Consider the following 14,313-nt stretch of genomic DNA (forward strand, 5'->3'; position numbering starts at 1 on the left):
TTGGACTGTGGGAGGAAACCGGAGCACCCGGAGGAAACCCACGCAGACACGAGGAGAATGTGCAAACTCCACACAGACAGTGACCCAAGCCGGGAATCGAACCCAGGTCCCTGGAGCTGTGAAGCAGCAGTGCTAACCACTGTGCTACCATGCCGCCCAAGAACACAATATGCACATGATAATATTCCACCTGTTGTTGCCATCAGGTCCACAGTGTAACTAGTAGATACCCCACTTCCCTTGGCTAGGCACACGCACACTCAGATGATCTTCAACCCAATCATGCTTTGTCTCCCCATGGCAACCTCAACTGTTTCAACTTGCATGCTTGAAGTGTCCCTTTAAATAATGTACTGTAGATCACGTCGTGTGACTGCCAACGATTGGGTGGGAAACCTAAAGTGAAATGATAATGTGGTAGCTGAGTTATTTCTGCATGTTATTCCCTCACCCCTGCTCTCAGTGCATATGCAAATTAAAATTCAGCTCATTGGCTATGCGCGTGAAAAGGTCAGATCATATCAGTTCAAAACAAATTTCAGTCAATTTACCAAAACTTCTGAACTTACTGGTTGACAAATCGCTGGACCGATTTGCAAATCACATCAAGCTTGAGCAGATGAACATGAAATATCTTATTGCAATGATTACCTCTCATTGAACATACATGAGGTACATCCCAATGCAGTGACGACTACACAATTCACTTACCAATACACCTAACCAGCACATCTTTCAGACTGTGGGAGGAAACCGGAGCACCTGGAGGAAACCCACACAGACACGGGGAGAATGTACAAACTCCACACAGACAGTGACCCAAGTCGGGAATCGAACCTGGGTCCCTGGGGCTGTGAGGTAGCAGTGCTAACCATTGTGCCACCGTGCTGCCCGATACCATTAAAATGTCATTGCCACTCGCTAACAGGATGGACTAGGTTTTCCCTTGCTAATGTGGGACAGAAGTGCATCAGGTAGACTTTAGAAATGGCGGGAGGATCCTGATTCTGAGGTACCTGCTCCCATTCCTGGTGCTGGAAATTTTCAGTGGAGTGGGTTGTGTTAGAAGCACAGATTCATGCAGATATCAGAATATTGCCTACTCCATTGTGCAAAGGGATATTTGAAACTTTCTAGCTGGTTTGGAGGTGGAAATCATTTGAAAGGTCAGTACAAAAGGTGCTGGCAACTTCATATGTCATAATGAAATGGCACCGCTTAAGTTTTATATGTTTTCATACAGTGAGTAATGATAGAAAAGGTAAGTGACCATTAAATTAAGTGGTTGCCAAGTTGTTACTTCAGACAACTGGCAAGATATAAAAAGAAAGAATAATATTGTGAAAGTGGAAAAGACTTCAGATGCATTGGAGTAGATTATCCACTCAATAAAGAGCTACTCTACTTTGTACGATAGCAAAAACCAGACTTAATAGTGTGAAATGTCCCAGCTGCTTTGATTCTTTGTTTGACTTTCAGTTCAGCAATTTGTTTGGCTGTTTTAAAGCTTTGACAGATGGTTGAGCTCTTGGCTATCTTTAAAGACTTTAATAGCTCTTGCTCAGAAAGACTTATTGACAGAGTTGTCCAGTACAATTTCATAATAAATGTTTGGATGTCTTCTAAACTATTAATGGATTCTGTGCAGCAGGGGTTGTTGACACATTCCTCAAGAGGATTATGAGCTTATTCATTTTGACAAGTTTATGAGTTTTTAAGAAGGTAATACTTCAGAAATGGATCTCAAGTAATATTTGTTTGTTTTGAAAGATAAATAAGATAAATTTTTAAGTGAGTCACAGGTAACACATCAGACCACCTGGCTGCAGAGCATTCGGATGCCATTTCACAAGGGAGCCCCGATCTCACAGTATACTGGGACCTCCCTCCTCCCACAGACATCAGGAACCCCATCTCATCGGAGGCATGTTCCCCCAAACCACCCCCCCTCCCGACATGTGTCCCTGGCATTGGGGTATCGGGGCCTTCCTGATGGGTCCCCCTGCCTGACATGCACCCCAATCATGACCTATGACATACCCCACATTATTCCCCCTTCTTGCTCCACCCCTGAATGACTCCGACCCGCCCACCGCATAGCCCCCCTACATTGTTCCCCACATTGTCCCCCCATCATAGCTCCACCTCCTTGACACTGCCCCTGGCACATTGGTAGTACCCAACTGGCACTGCTAGGGTGTCCAGTGGAGGCTACCAGAGTGCCAGTTGGGTACTACCAGCTGAGCACTACCAGGTGAGCACTGCCCAATGGGCAATACCCAGCTATGCCCCCAACCATCCGAGGGCCTCAATGACCTCCAAGAGGGGCAGCGTGGCCATCGCACCTGGTCTCATTCTTGCTGTTCTCACGCTGTGCCTCAAGATTGGAATATCCTAAACGCTGAGAGTCGAACAGGCTATGTGTATTTAAATGCTACCTTAAATATGCTGATCGGCTTTATGCTCGCTCTGGACGCAATCTAGTTCGTGCCATTAGAAAGGGACCGGGATGATTACAAACTGTTGCGCCAGGCATGGAACCGATTTTTAGGCTCAGAAGCTATTTTCCGGGATCAGCGTGATCTACACCAGACACGGCGAGGTCGGAAAATCACCTCCATAAATTGAATTTGCTGACCAATATTGCGCACTATACTCAGGGAAATCTAATCTTCCAAACCAATACCATCACAGTGGAGGCATTACAGTGAGATACAATAATAGGGAAGCAAAGAAGGGAAAATGGCCACAGTACATTACTGGGCCAAATATGCTTTCACCGATTGTCACTGACTAAATATTTTGTTTTACTCAGAATCGAATTTAAAGCACTGATGATACAATGCCGGAAAATGCCAATGTAAATCAATATAGATTAGTACCATCCTAGAGGCAGAGATTCAAATCTAGATATAGTTTTATCCCAGCAGAAAGGTTAAGTATTGAATATTAAACTACAAAGTGTCAGCAGGAAATATTAAATGTCATTTCAGATGAACGAAAGAATGAAATTTGACCATTTATGTTTTAGTCCTTTATCTGCACCCATGACCCATTGTTTCCCAAAGGATTCCACATTATTTGCTCTTCACACTTATAATTATTGCCAATACCTGACTTCTTATATTCTTAAAATTATGAGGGGTAAAATTGGATAACCCCTGATATTGAGGGCCGGGATCACAATGGACAGTTAACATGCGCCCATTTAAATTGTCAAAGGCAGCTTGTAAACTTGGTGTTGTCTACTCAGTATACTAGTTGTGACACAAAGCCCTCCACTGGATATAATATCTGAGAGGCTGCATATCTCAGCAGAGGTAGAAAAGCAAGTTGTGAGGAAGACACAGTGTCTGCAGAGATATGGAAAGGATAAATGAGTGAGGAAAATTGACTGGGAGAGAATATTGTGGGAAAATGTGAGGCTGCCCACTTTTGGCAAAAGGAATAGAAAATCTACATCTGCACTGGGCATCAGTGAGACCACACCATTGTACTGCACACACTTTTAGTCCCCTTCGTGATGGACGGATTTACTTGCATTGGAAACAGTTCAGAGAGGTTTAATAGGCCAATTCCTAGGATGATGGGGTTGTCTTATGAGGAAAGACTGAAAAGGTTCAGCCTATACTCACCTTTAGCAGAATGAGGTGATCTTATTGAAACATAAGATTCTTGACAGGGTATTTATAGAATAGAAACCCTACAGTGCAGAAAGAGGCCATTCGGCCCATCGAGTCTACACCGACCACGATCCCACCCAGGCCCTATCCCCATATCCCTACATATTTACCCACTAATCCCTCTAACCTAAGCATCCCAGGACACTAAGGGGCAATTTAGCATGGCCAATTAACCTAACCCGCACATCTTTGGACTGTGGGAGGAAACCGGAGCACCCGGAGGAAACCCACGCAGACACGAGGAGAATGTGCAAACTCCACACGGACAGTGACCCAAGCCGGGAATCGAACCCAGGTCCCTGGAGCTGTGAAGCAGCAGTGCTAACCACTGTGCTACCGTGCCGCCGGGTAGATACTGAGAAGATTTGTCCTCATGGGGGAATCTAGAATTGGAAATACAATTTCAGAATATGCGATCTCCCATTTAAGATGGAGATGAGGACAAATGTATTTCCTCAAAGATCTCTTACTCTTTGAAACTCTCTTCCCTAGAGGAGATTGGAGGTTGTGCCACAGAATATATTCATGGCTGAATTAGACAGATTTTTGATGAACAAGGGAGTCAAGGGTTATGAGGGGCAGGAAAGTGGAGTTAAGGGCACAATCACATCAGCCATGCATTTACTGAATGGCAAAGTAGGCTCAAGGATCAGATGACCTACTCTTGCTCTTATTTCTTGTGTTATGGTCTACGTTGGTGTGGAGCAAACACCACTTAAAGCTTGCCCATGCGGTTTAAAACTAGTCTGCATTTCTTCAGGGCAAGATGTATTCTGGCTGCAGCAGGGCTAGAAGTGGTAACAGAGGAGTTAAAGATGAGAAAGAACCAACAAAAGTGGTGCAAAAGGCCAGATAGCAGGGCCCAAGATTCTTAACCTCACAGGAGTGGACAAGGTCAATGAATGTATCATCTAATGCTTTCTGCTACCAACTGCACCGCAAACCTCACGCACTGCTCTCTTCCTTTGGCTATCTCCAATCTCTATCAAACACAAATACCATACATTCATAGCCCTACCACACCCATTTATCATTGCTGCAAACCTCATAAACATCTCTCACAGCTCGCATGCACTGCCAGCCATTCAACTGTGCCAAGCACACTTACTGGCACAGAGGCCCGCACTGTCTCCCAGGACACTGTAGTGTATAACTGAAAGCAGCAATGCCTATTGGCAGCAGCAGGCACAGCTGCATATGCTCATTGCCATGGAGGAGATGGTGCTGGAAATTACTGGAGTGATTGTCACTGAGCCGTGGCCAGAGGGAATGCTGAAACCATGAAAGGTAACTGTGTATTCCTGCCAAATCCTCCCTCTCGCATCCCACTTCACCCACATTATACAATCTCTTCCGATTTATAATTGGCGGATGCTGTAGCCATGCGCTTCTTGTTTCCTGGCATTCCCCTCACCTCAATACAACCCTGCGCCTTTGTCCTTTCAGGTACCCAAGGACTGCCACCAGGATAGATAGTGGTGCAGGAGGCTCAAGTCTGCGAGGAACAAGAGACTGATCATCATTGATAGTCATTGAAACCCACCCTTGCAGCCACCAGCTTAGATACTGACACTGCGTGTACTCTAAGGGGTAGCATAAAGAGGTGAAACACTGGGCATGGATGGCCTGCACGAGGGCATGGGGGCAAAGATCAGGCAGGCAAAACAAAGGGAAGCTCTGTGACAGGGTGGAGGACAGGGGAGATTAGCTAACTGAAGATTTCATGATGCAAAAGTCAAAGAGAATGTCATAGATATAGAAAAGAATCTGTCTAGATGAGGTGTGACTGGTATATGGCAACCATCTGAATGCAGCAGGAGGGAATAAAGAAAAAAACAAGCTAGTCAAAAAAAACCAAGAAAAACATGATCCATTCCACTATTTTGGCTGTTGCACTGTGAAATCTTTTGTTAGTTATCACAAATCTTCCCTTTTATTCTTCCTGCTCTCTCCATCCATCATCCTCCCCTCCCCTTCCCACCCCCAATCCCTTATCCTACATTAAAATCTCCTCCATTTCTATCTTTCTTCAATTCTGATGAAAGATCATCAACCTGAAATGTTAACTCTGTTTCCACCCGCAGATGGAGTCTGACCTGCCAAATATTTACAGTATTTTTCATCTTTATTCAAAGGAGAGAACAGCTGTGGCAACTTTAAATTTACCTCTGCCATTGAGGAATTTTTTGGACTTTCTGGCACCCCCCCCTCAAAATTGCTGCCATGGATGGCCCTACTAGGAACAAAGAGTTTTGGATGGCATCACTCAATAGATCATTGGAGTGCTCAAGACTTTCCATCAAGGTGGCAATCCATGGATGGAGCTAGTATTTTACAAGTGCTGCATATGTGTGATTGGGCTACGGAAGAAAGTCATGAGCCAGGTGTAGAGCGATAGCCCTTGTTATCCAGCAACTACCCTCTGGCCTGGTGCAGTAGCTGATAAACTGACACTGAACAAATGTTTCATGTTTGCTCCAAGAACAAATAGGAATGGGCAGCAGAATCCATGTTGAGCAGTTCTCTTCAGGATGCCCTTCGCTCACTGCAGGTAGGGAGAGGCCAGGAAAGGTGCTGGACAGTTTATAAACTTGTTCGACCAATGATAAATATCCATCTCAAAGCAGCCTGATTGAAAAGAGGAATTCTGGGTTCAGATCACAATCAATCTGAAAAATCCAATTTCAGAACAATGGGATCAAATAAAGACAACTGAACTGGACTCCAATGTCCAGACCATGGGGTACATGCATCATTGTCACCAGGGCTGGTTTAATGAACATAAGGTTAAAATGTGTGATGTCCTGAAATAAAATATAATGCCATTCACCAGCCTGATGAGCTGATGGTGATCATACAGCAACTGCATATTCAGAAGGACATGGTCAGCAACCACATGCAAACACCACCATTTTCAAGTTCTCCTCCAAATTACACACCATCCTGACTTGGGACTATATATCGCTGCTTTATATTGGAACTTTATATCGGAACTTTATATCAGTAAATTTGCAGATGACACCAAGATTGGTGGAGTAGTGGGTGAGGCGGAGGGCTGTTGTAGGCTGCAACGAGACATTGATAGGATGCAGAGCTGGGCTGAAAAATGGCAGATGGAGTTTAACCCTGATAAGTGCGAAGTGATTCATTTTGGTAGGACAAATTTGAATGCGGATTACAGGGTCAAAGGTAGGGTTCTGAGGAATGTGGAGGAACAAAGAGATCTTGGGGTTCATATCCACAGATCTCTGAAGGTTGCCACTCAAGTGGATAGAGCCGTGAAGAAGGCCTACAGTGTGTTAGCGTTTATTGACAGGGGGTTTGAGTTTAAGAGCTGTGGGGTTATGTTGCAACTGTACAGGACCTTGGTGAGACCACATTTGGAATACTGTGTGCAGTTCTGGTCACCTCACTATAATAAGGATGTGGAAGCACTGAAAAGCGTGCAAAGGAGATTTACCAGGATGCTGCCTGGTTTGAAGGGTAGGTCTTATGAGGAAAGAATATAATATTAAGGGTAAGACGCTTGGCAGTGTGGAAGATCAGAAGGATCTTGGGGTCCGGGTTCATAGGACGCTCACAGCAGCGTCTCAGAGGCTGTGGTTAAGAAGGCGTATGGAATACTGGCCTTCATCACTAGAGGAATTGAGTTTAGAAATCGGGAGATAATGCTGCAGCTGTATAGGACCCTGGTCAGACCCCACCTGGAGTACTGTGCCCAGTTCTGGTCGCCTCATTACAGAAAGGATGTGGAAGCCATAGAAAGGGTGCAGAGGAGATTTACAAGGATGTTGCCTGGATTAGGTGGCATGCCTTATGAGGATAGGTTGAGAGAGCTTGGTCTTTTTTCCTTGGAGAGGCGAAGAATGAGAGGTGACCTGATAGAGGTGCATAAGATGTTGAGGGGTATTGATAGAGTGAATTCTCAGAGGCTTTTACCCAGGGCTGAAATGGTTGCCACAAGAGGTCACAGGTTAAGGGTGCTGGCGAGTAGGTACAGAGGAGATGTTAGGGGTAAGTTCTTCACTCAGAGGGTGGTGGGTGCGTGGAATCGGCTGCCGGTAGTGGTGGTGGAGGTGGATTCGATAGGGTCTTTTAAGAGGCTTTTGGATAAATTCATGAAAGTTAGTAAGATAGAGGGTTATAGGTATGCCTAGTAGGTAGGAACATGTTCGGCGCATCTTGTGAGCCGAAGGGCCTGTTTGTGCTGTAGTTTTTCTATGTTCTATGTTCTATGAAAGGTTGAGGGAGCTCGGGCTTTTCTCTTTAGAGTGGAGGAGGTTGAGAGGTGACTTAATAGAGGTTTAAAAAATGATGAGGGGGATAGATAGAGTGGACGTTCAGAGACTATTTCTTTGGGCACTAGAATGGTCTAGTTTGGACCAGGGAGCGGCGCGGGCTTGGAGGGCCGAAGGGCCTGTTCCTGTGCTGTATTGTTCTTTGTTGTTCTTTGTTACTAGGGGGCATAACTATAAGGTTCGTGGTGGGAGATATAGGAGGGATGTACAAGGTAGGTTCTTTACTCAGAGAGTGGTTGTGGTGTGGAATGGACTGCCTGCTGTGATAGTGGAGTCGGACACTTTAGGAACTTTCAAGCGGTTATTGGATAGGCACATGGAGCACACTAGAATGATAGGGAGTGGGATAGCTTGATCTTGGTTTCAGAAAAGGTTCGGCAGAACATCGTGGGCCGAAGGGCCTGTACTGTGCTGTACTGTTCTATGTTCTATGTTCTATGCTCCTTCACTGTTGCTGGGTCAAAATCCTGGAACTCCTTTCCAAACAGCACCATGGGTGTATCTACACTATAGGAACTGTAGTGGTTCAAGAAGACAACTTACAGTAACCTTTTTGAGAGCAATCAGGGATGGGCAATGAATGCTGGCATTGTCAATAATGCCCACATCCCATAAATAAAAAGAAAGCCGTGTGTGCAATCTATGATACCCTGCACCCTGGCAAAGCCACATGCATGTTACACCTACTTCTCTCTGCTCAAAGAGAACACAATAAGCTGCTCTCACTTGTTATAAAAAGGCTCTGTCAACACGAATGCAGCAACAGATGGTAAACTAGGTGATGTCACCAGCCTGTAGAACCTGGAAAGTTCTGTCCAGAATTTTACCGTCCAACCCCGTCCTGGGAATCAGAGCGGGCGAGGGGCGGACGATGGAAAAGTCCGTTGACCTCCAGTGGGATTTTACGGTTTGGGGACTGGCTATCCGACAGGAAGCAAAGAGTCGGAATAAATGGGTGTTTTTCCGGTTGGAGGAAGGTAACTAGTGGCGTGCCGCAGGGATCGGTACTCGGGCCGCAACTGTTTACCATTTATATAGATGATCTGGAGGAGGGGACGGAGTGTAGGGTAACGAAGTTTGCAGACGACACAAAGATAAGTGGAAAAGTGAATCGTGTGGAGGACGGAGAAGATCTGCAGAGAGATTTGGACAGGCTGAGTGAGTGGGCGAGGATATGGCAAATGGAGTATAACGTTGAGAAATGCGAGGTTATACACTTTGGAGGAAATAATAACAAATGGGATTACTATCTCAATGGAAACAAATTAAAACATGCTACCGTGCAAAGGGACCTGGGGGTCCTTGTGCATGAGACGCAAAAGCCCAGTCTGCAGGTACAACAGGTGATCAAGAAGGCAAATGGGATGTTGGCCTATATTGCGAAGGGGATAGAATATAAAAGCAGGGATGTCTTGATGCACCTGTACAGGGCATTGGTGAGGCCGCAGCTGGAATACTGTGTGCAGTATTGGTCCCCTTATATGAGGAAGGATATATTGGCATTGGAGGGAGTGCAGAGAAGGTTCACCAGGTTGATACCGGAGATGAGGGGTTTGGATTATGAGGAGAGGCTGAGGAGATTGGGTTTGTACTCGTTGGAGTTTAGAAGGATGAGGGGGGATCTTATGGAGACTTATAAGATAATGCGGGGGCTGGATAGGGTGGAGGCGGAGAGATTCTTTCCACTTAGTAAGGAAGTTAAAACTAGAGGACACAGCCTCAAAATAAAGGGGGGTCGGTTTAAGACAGAGTTGAGGAGGAACTTCTTCTCCCAGAGGGTGGTGAATCTCTGGAATTCTCTGCCCGCTGAGGTGGTGGAGGCTACCTCGCTGAATATGTTTAAAGCGCGGATGGATGGATTCCTGATCGGTAAGGGAATTAAGGGTTATGGGGATCAGGCGGGTAAGTGGTACTGATCCACGTCAGATCAGCCATGATCTTATTGAATGGCGGGGCAGGCTCGAGGGGCTAGATGGCCTACTCCTGCTCCTATTTCTTATGTTCTTATGGGACCAACGGGGCTGTAAAATCCCACCAATAATAATTAATGGCCACAGTCACCTTCAGAACCATTGGCTGTGCTGTCATTGTCTGCCTCTGAGGGTGCAGATCTGGTTCCAGAGTCCTATGAGCACCTACTTCATGGATCACAAATGGTGCATATACTGCTCCTGGTTTAGGCTGAGGTCAGAGAATTCCTCTCTGAAGATAGTGAGTGGATAAGGCCTCCAGCAGAGAGCTCTTTTCCCTCTTCTCCCTATTTAAGCAGCTTGTCTTCTTATTTGCTGCCTCTGCTCCAGGCACCTTCTCATGCTGAAGCCCATGCTACATTATTATGATAACACCTGGGAGCAAGTGAACTGTCCAGTGTTCATGCAGTCACTTCCAACACCTTCCCCAAGTAGTAGACTTTGCTATCTGTAACCAATTCCTTCAACACCTAGGTGATGCGCGATTAATTCACTCGGGAGGCTAGGACGTACCCGGGAATAAAGGCTTTTATTCACAACAAGAATAGAGCATACTGCTTAACAATATGATCCCAGACTAAGGGCTACTAGGAAGTAGCAGTGACCTTTATACTCCTGTAAGGAAGGCAGAGCCAAATGGGGTGTACTACAGAACAATGCGAACAGGTGGAACACCCCAACCCTAACCCCAACAGTAACAAGAGTAACATATGTACAAGTACCCATAGTGGTAACCATCTATGGTTCACCACATTCACCCCTCCTTTAAAAACAAAGGCCGGTGGGGTAAGGAGACAATACGAACTGTCCACATGTTCACAAGTTCAGCCGTATCGGAGGTCCGCACCATCTCTGCGACCTCCGCAGCACTGGCTCCAGTGCCAGTTCTGGTGACGGTGGTGACGACCCTCTCTCCGAGGTGGTGTCCAGTGACTCCTCCAGTTCCTCACACGCCTGTGGACCTCGAGGTGGCGACAATCTCCTGGACTCAGGCAAGCTGTACACAGGAGTAAGAGGATTAAGTTGAGGTCCCGATGCTGCCCGCGCCGTGTCAGGAGGGGAGAGAATGGGCAAAGGAATCCTAACCAGGGGTGCAGGAGTGGCGGGGGTTTCCAGGTCCCCTGCAGGTGCCAGATCTCTGATAGAGACCGTGTCCTCTCGCCCGTCAGGATATGCCACATAGGCATATTGAGGGTTGGCGTGGAGGAGATGGACCTGTTCAACCAAAGGGTCGGACTTGCGGGCCCTAACATGCCGCCGCAGGAGGACAGGTCCTGAGTACGTCAACCAAGACGGCAGTGAGGTCCCAGAGGAAGACTTCCTAGGGAAGGTAAACATCCGTTCATGTGGGGTAGCGTTGGTTGCCGTACACAGGAGGGACCGGATTGAATGGAGCGCATCAGAAAGTACCTCTTGCCAACGGGAAACTGGAAGACCCCTGGACCTTAACGCCAGTAAAACAGCCTTCCAGACTGTAGCGTTTTCTCTCTCGACCTGTCCGTTACCCCTGGGGTTATAACTCGTAGTCCTACTTGAGGCAATTCCTTTAGAGAGCAGGTATTGCCTCAAGTCGTCGCTCATAAACGACGAACCCCTATCACTGTGGATATAACTGGGGTAGCCGAACAGGGTAAAAAGACTCCGCAGGGCTTTGATGACCGTGGCAGAGGACATGTCAGAACAGGGGATGGCAAAGGGGAATCGGGAATATTTGTCAACCACGTTGAGGAAATACACATTCCGATCTGTCGAAGGAAGGGGGCCCTTGAAGTCGACACTCAGTCCTTCAAAAGGGCGAGTGGCCTTAATGAGGTGTGCCCTGTCAGGCCGGTAGAAGTGCGGCTTGCACTCTGCACATACCTGGCAGCTTCGAGTTATCGACCTGACATCCTCTATGGAGTAGGGCAGATTCCGAGCCTTTACAAAATGGAAGAGCCGAGTGATCCCCGGATGGCAGAGATCATTGTGGAGGGCCTGTAACCGGTCCTCCTGCACACTGGCACATGTTCCACGCGACAGGGCATCTGAGGGCTCATTGAGCTTCCCCGGACGGTACATGATATCATAGTTGTAGGTGGAGAGTTCGATTCTCCACCTCAAGATTTTATCATTCTTAATTTTTCCCCTTAACGTGTTGTTGAACATGAAGGCCACGGACCGCTGGTCCGTGAGCAGGGTAAACCGTTTGCCAGCCAAATAATGGCGCCAATGCCGTACGGCCTCCACAATGGCCTGAGCCTCTTTCTCCACAGAGGAGTGCCGAATTTCAGGGCCTTGGAGGGTGCGAGAGAAAAAGGCGACGGGCCTGCCCGCCTGGTTAAGTGTGGCGGCCAGGGCGAAATCAGATGCATCACTCTCCACCTGAAAGGGGATGGACTCATCGACAGCGTGCATCGTGGCTTTCGCGATGTCGGCTTTTATCCCTTCAAAGGCTAGGCGAGCCTCTGCTGCCAGGGGAAAAGAGGTAGATTTTATGAGCGGATGGGCTTTGTCCGCGTAATTGGGAACCCACTGTGCATAGTACGAGAAGAAGCTGAAACATCTTCTCAGTGCTTTGATGCTCGTGGGTAGGGGAAGTTCAAGGAGGGGACGCATACGGTCTGGATCGGGGCCGATGACCCCGTTTTCCACCACGTATCCGAGGATTGCTAGGTGGTGCTTGCTGAATACGCACTTCTCCCTGTTATAGGTCAGGTTCAGGAGAGCCGCAGTGCGTAAAAACTTCTGAAGGTTGGCGTCGTGGTCCTGCTGGTCATGGCCGCAGATAGTGACGTTGTCCAGGTACAGGAAGGTAGCCCGTAGCCCGTTTTGGTCCACCATTCGGTCCATCTCACGCTGGAAGACCGAGACCCCATTAGTGATGCCGAAAGGGACTCTTAAAAAGTGGTAGAGACGGCCATCCGCCTCAAAGGCCGTGTATTTGCGGTCCTCTGGGCGAATGGGGAGCTGGTGGTAGGCTGACTTCAAGTCGATGGTGGAGAACACCCAGTACTGCGCAATCTGGTTGACCATGTCAGATATGCGCGGGAGAGGATACGCGTCCAGCTGCGTGTACCTATTAATGGTCTGACTATAGTCTATGACCATCCGGGGCTTGTCTCCAGTCTTGACCACCATGACTTGTGCTCTCCATGGGCTAGTGCTAGGTTGAATGACCCCTTCCCTGAGGAGCCGCTGAACCTCAGATCGAATAAAGATCCGATCCTCAGCGCTGTAACGCCTGCTCTTAGTCGCGATGGGCTTGCAGCCTGGCACGAGATTTTCGAATAGGGAAGGCGGGGTAATTTTGAGTGTCGATAGACTGCATGTGGAGCGCGCTGGACAATTTGGAGGCTGCTGTTCTCCCACTGAAAGTGGAGGGAGTGGCCCATCGTACTGCAGGGTCACACTCTTCAGGTGGACCATAAAGTCTAGCCCCAGGAGTACCGGAGCGCAAAGGTGCGGTAACACGACGAGCCTGAAGCTCTCGTAAACTGTGCCCCGCACCGTTAAGGTTACCACACAGCTCCCAAGAACGATAACAGATCGGGACCTCGACGCCATGGAGATTGTCTGCCTGACAGTTTGCACACAGAGAGCGCACAGTTTCACTGTATCCAGATGGATAAAGCTCTCCGTGCTCCCGCTGTCCAACAGGCAATGCGTCAGGCGCCCGTTTACCTCTATGTCCATCATGGACTTGTCGAGTCTGTGAGGCTTGGCCTGGTCCAGGATGATTGACGCCACTGTTGGATCCCGAGTGTAACTGCAGGCAGCTGAGATAGCCGACGACAAGGACCCCTGCTGGTCTTCTGCGGCCGGTGTCGACCAAAATGGCTGCGCCCACGAATCGCACATGGTCGATGATGTTGAAAACGGCGGCACCCGCAGGTCGCACGTGGCTTGCATCGTCGTCATAGGAAATGGCAGCGCCCGTGAATCGCATGTGGCTGAAGACATCGACGAGGCCGGAGACGAGGAGATGGATCCTGGGGAGTCACACGCATCACTGCTGGGCTTGGAAGGGGTCTTTGCTCGGCACACTTTTGCATAGTGCCCTTTCTTTCCACAGGTGGAGCAAAACACCGTCCTGGCCGGACATCTCTGATGAGGGTGCTTCGCCAATCCGTAGAAATAGCACCGTGGGCCTCCAGGAGCTGCCGCAGCCGTCAGGTCTGAAGTTGAGAGCATTATCGCGCAGTTCCGAGGAGCCGCTGGGTACAGTTGAGGCGGTGGCTGTACTTGCCACGATGTTCCCACGTGGTCGGTGGGGTAGGTTTCAAGACTTCTGGAGGCCGTTTCCATTTCACCGGCCAATTCTACCGTCTTAGCCAGCTCCAAGTTACCCTGCTCTAGCAGCCGCAGGTGAATATACGATGAGCC

Source organism: Mustelus asterias, chromosome 3 (assembly GCF_964213995.1).
Source record: "Mustelus asterias chromosome 3, sMusAst1.hap1.1, whole genome shotgun sequence".
Lineage (NCBI taxonomy): Eukaryota > Metazoa > Chordata > Chondrichthyes > Carcharhiniformes > Triakidae > Mustelus > Mustelus asterias.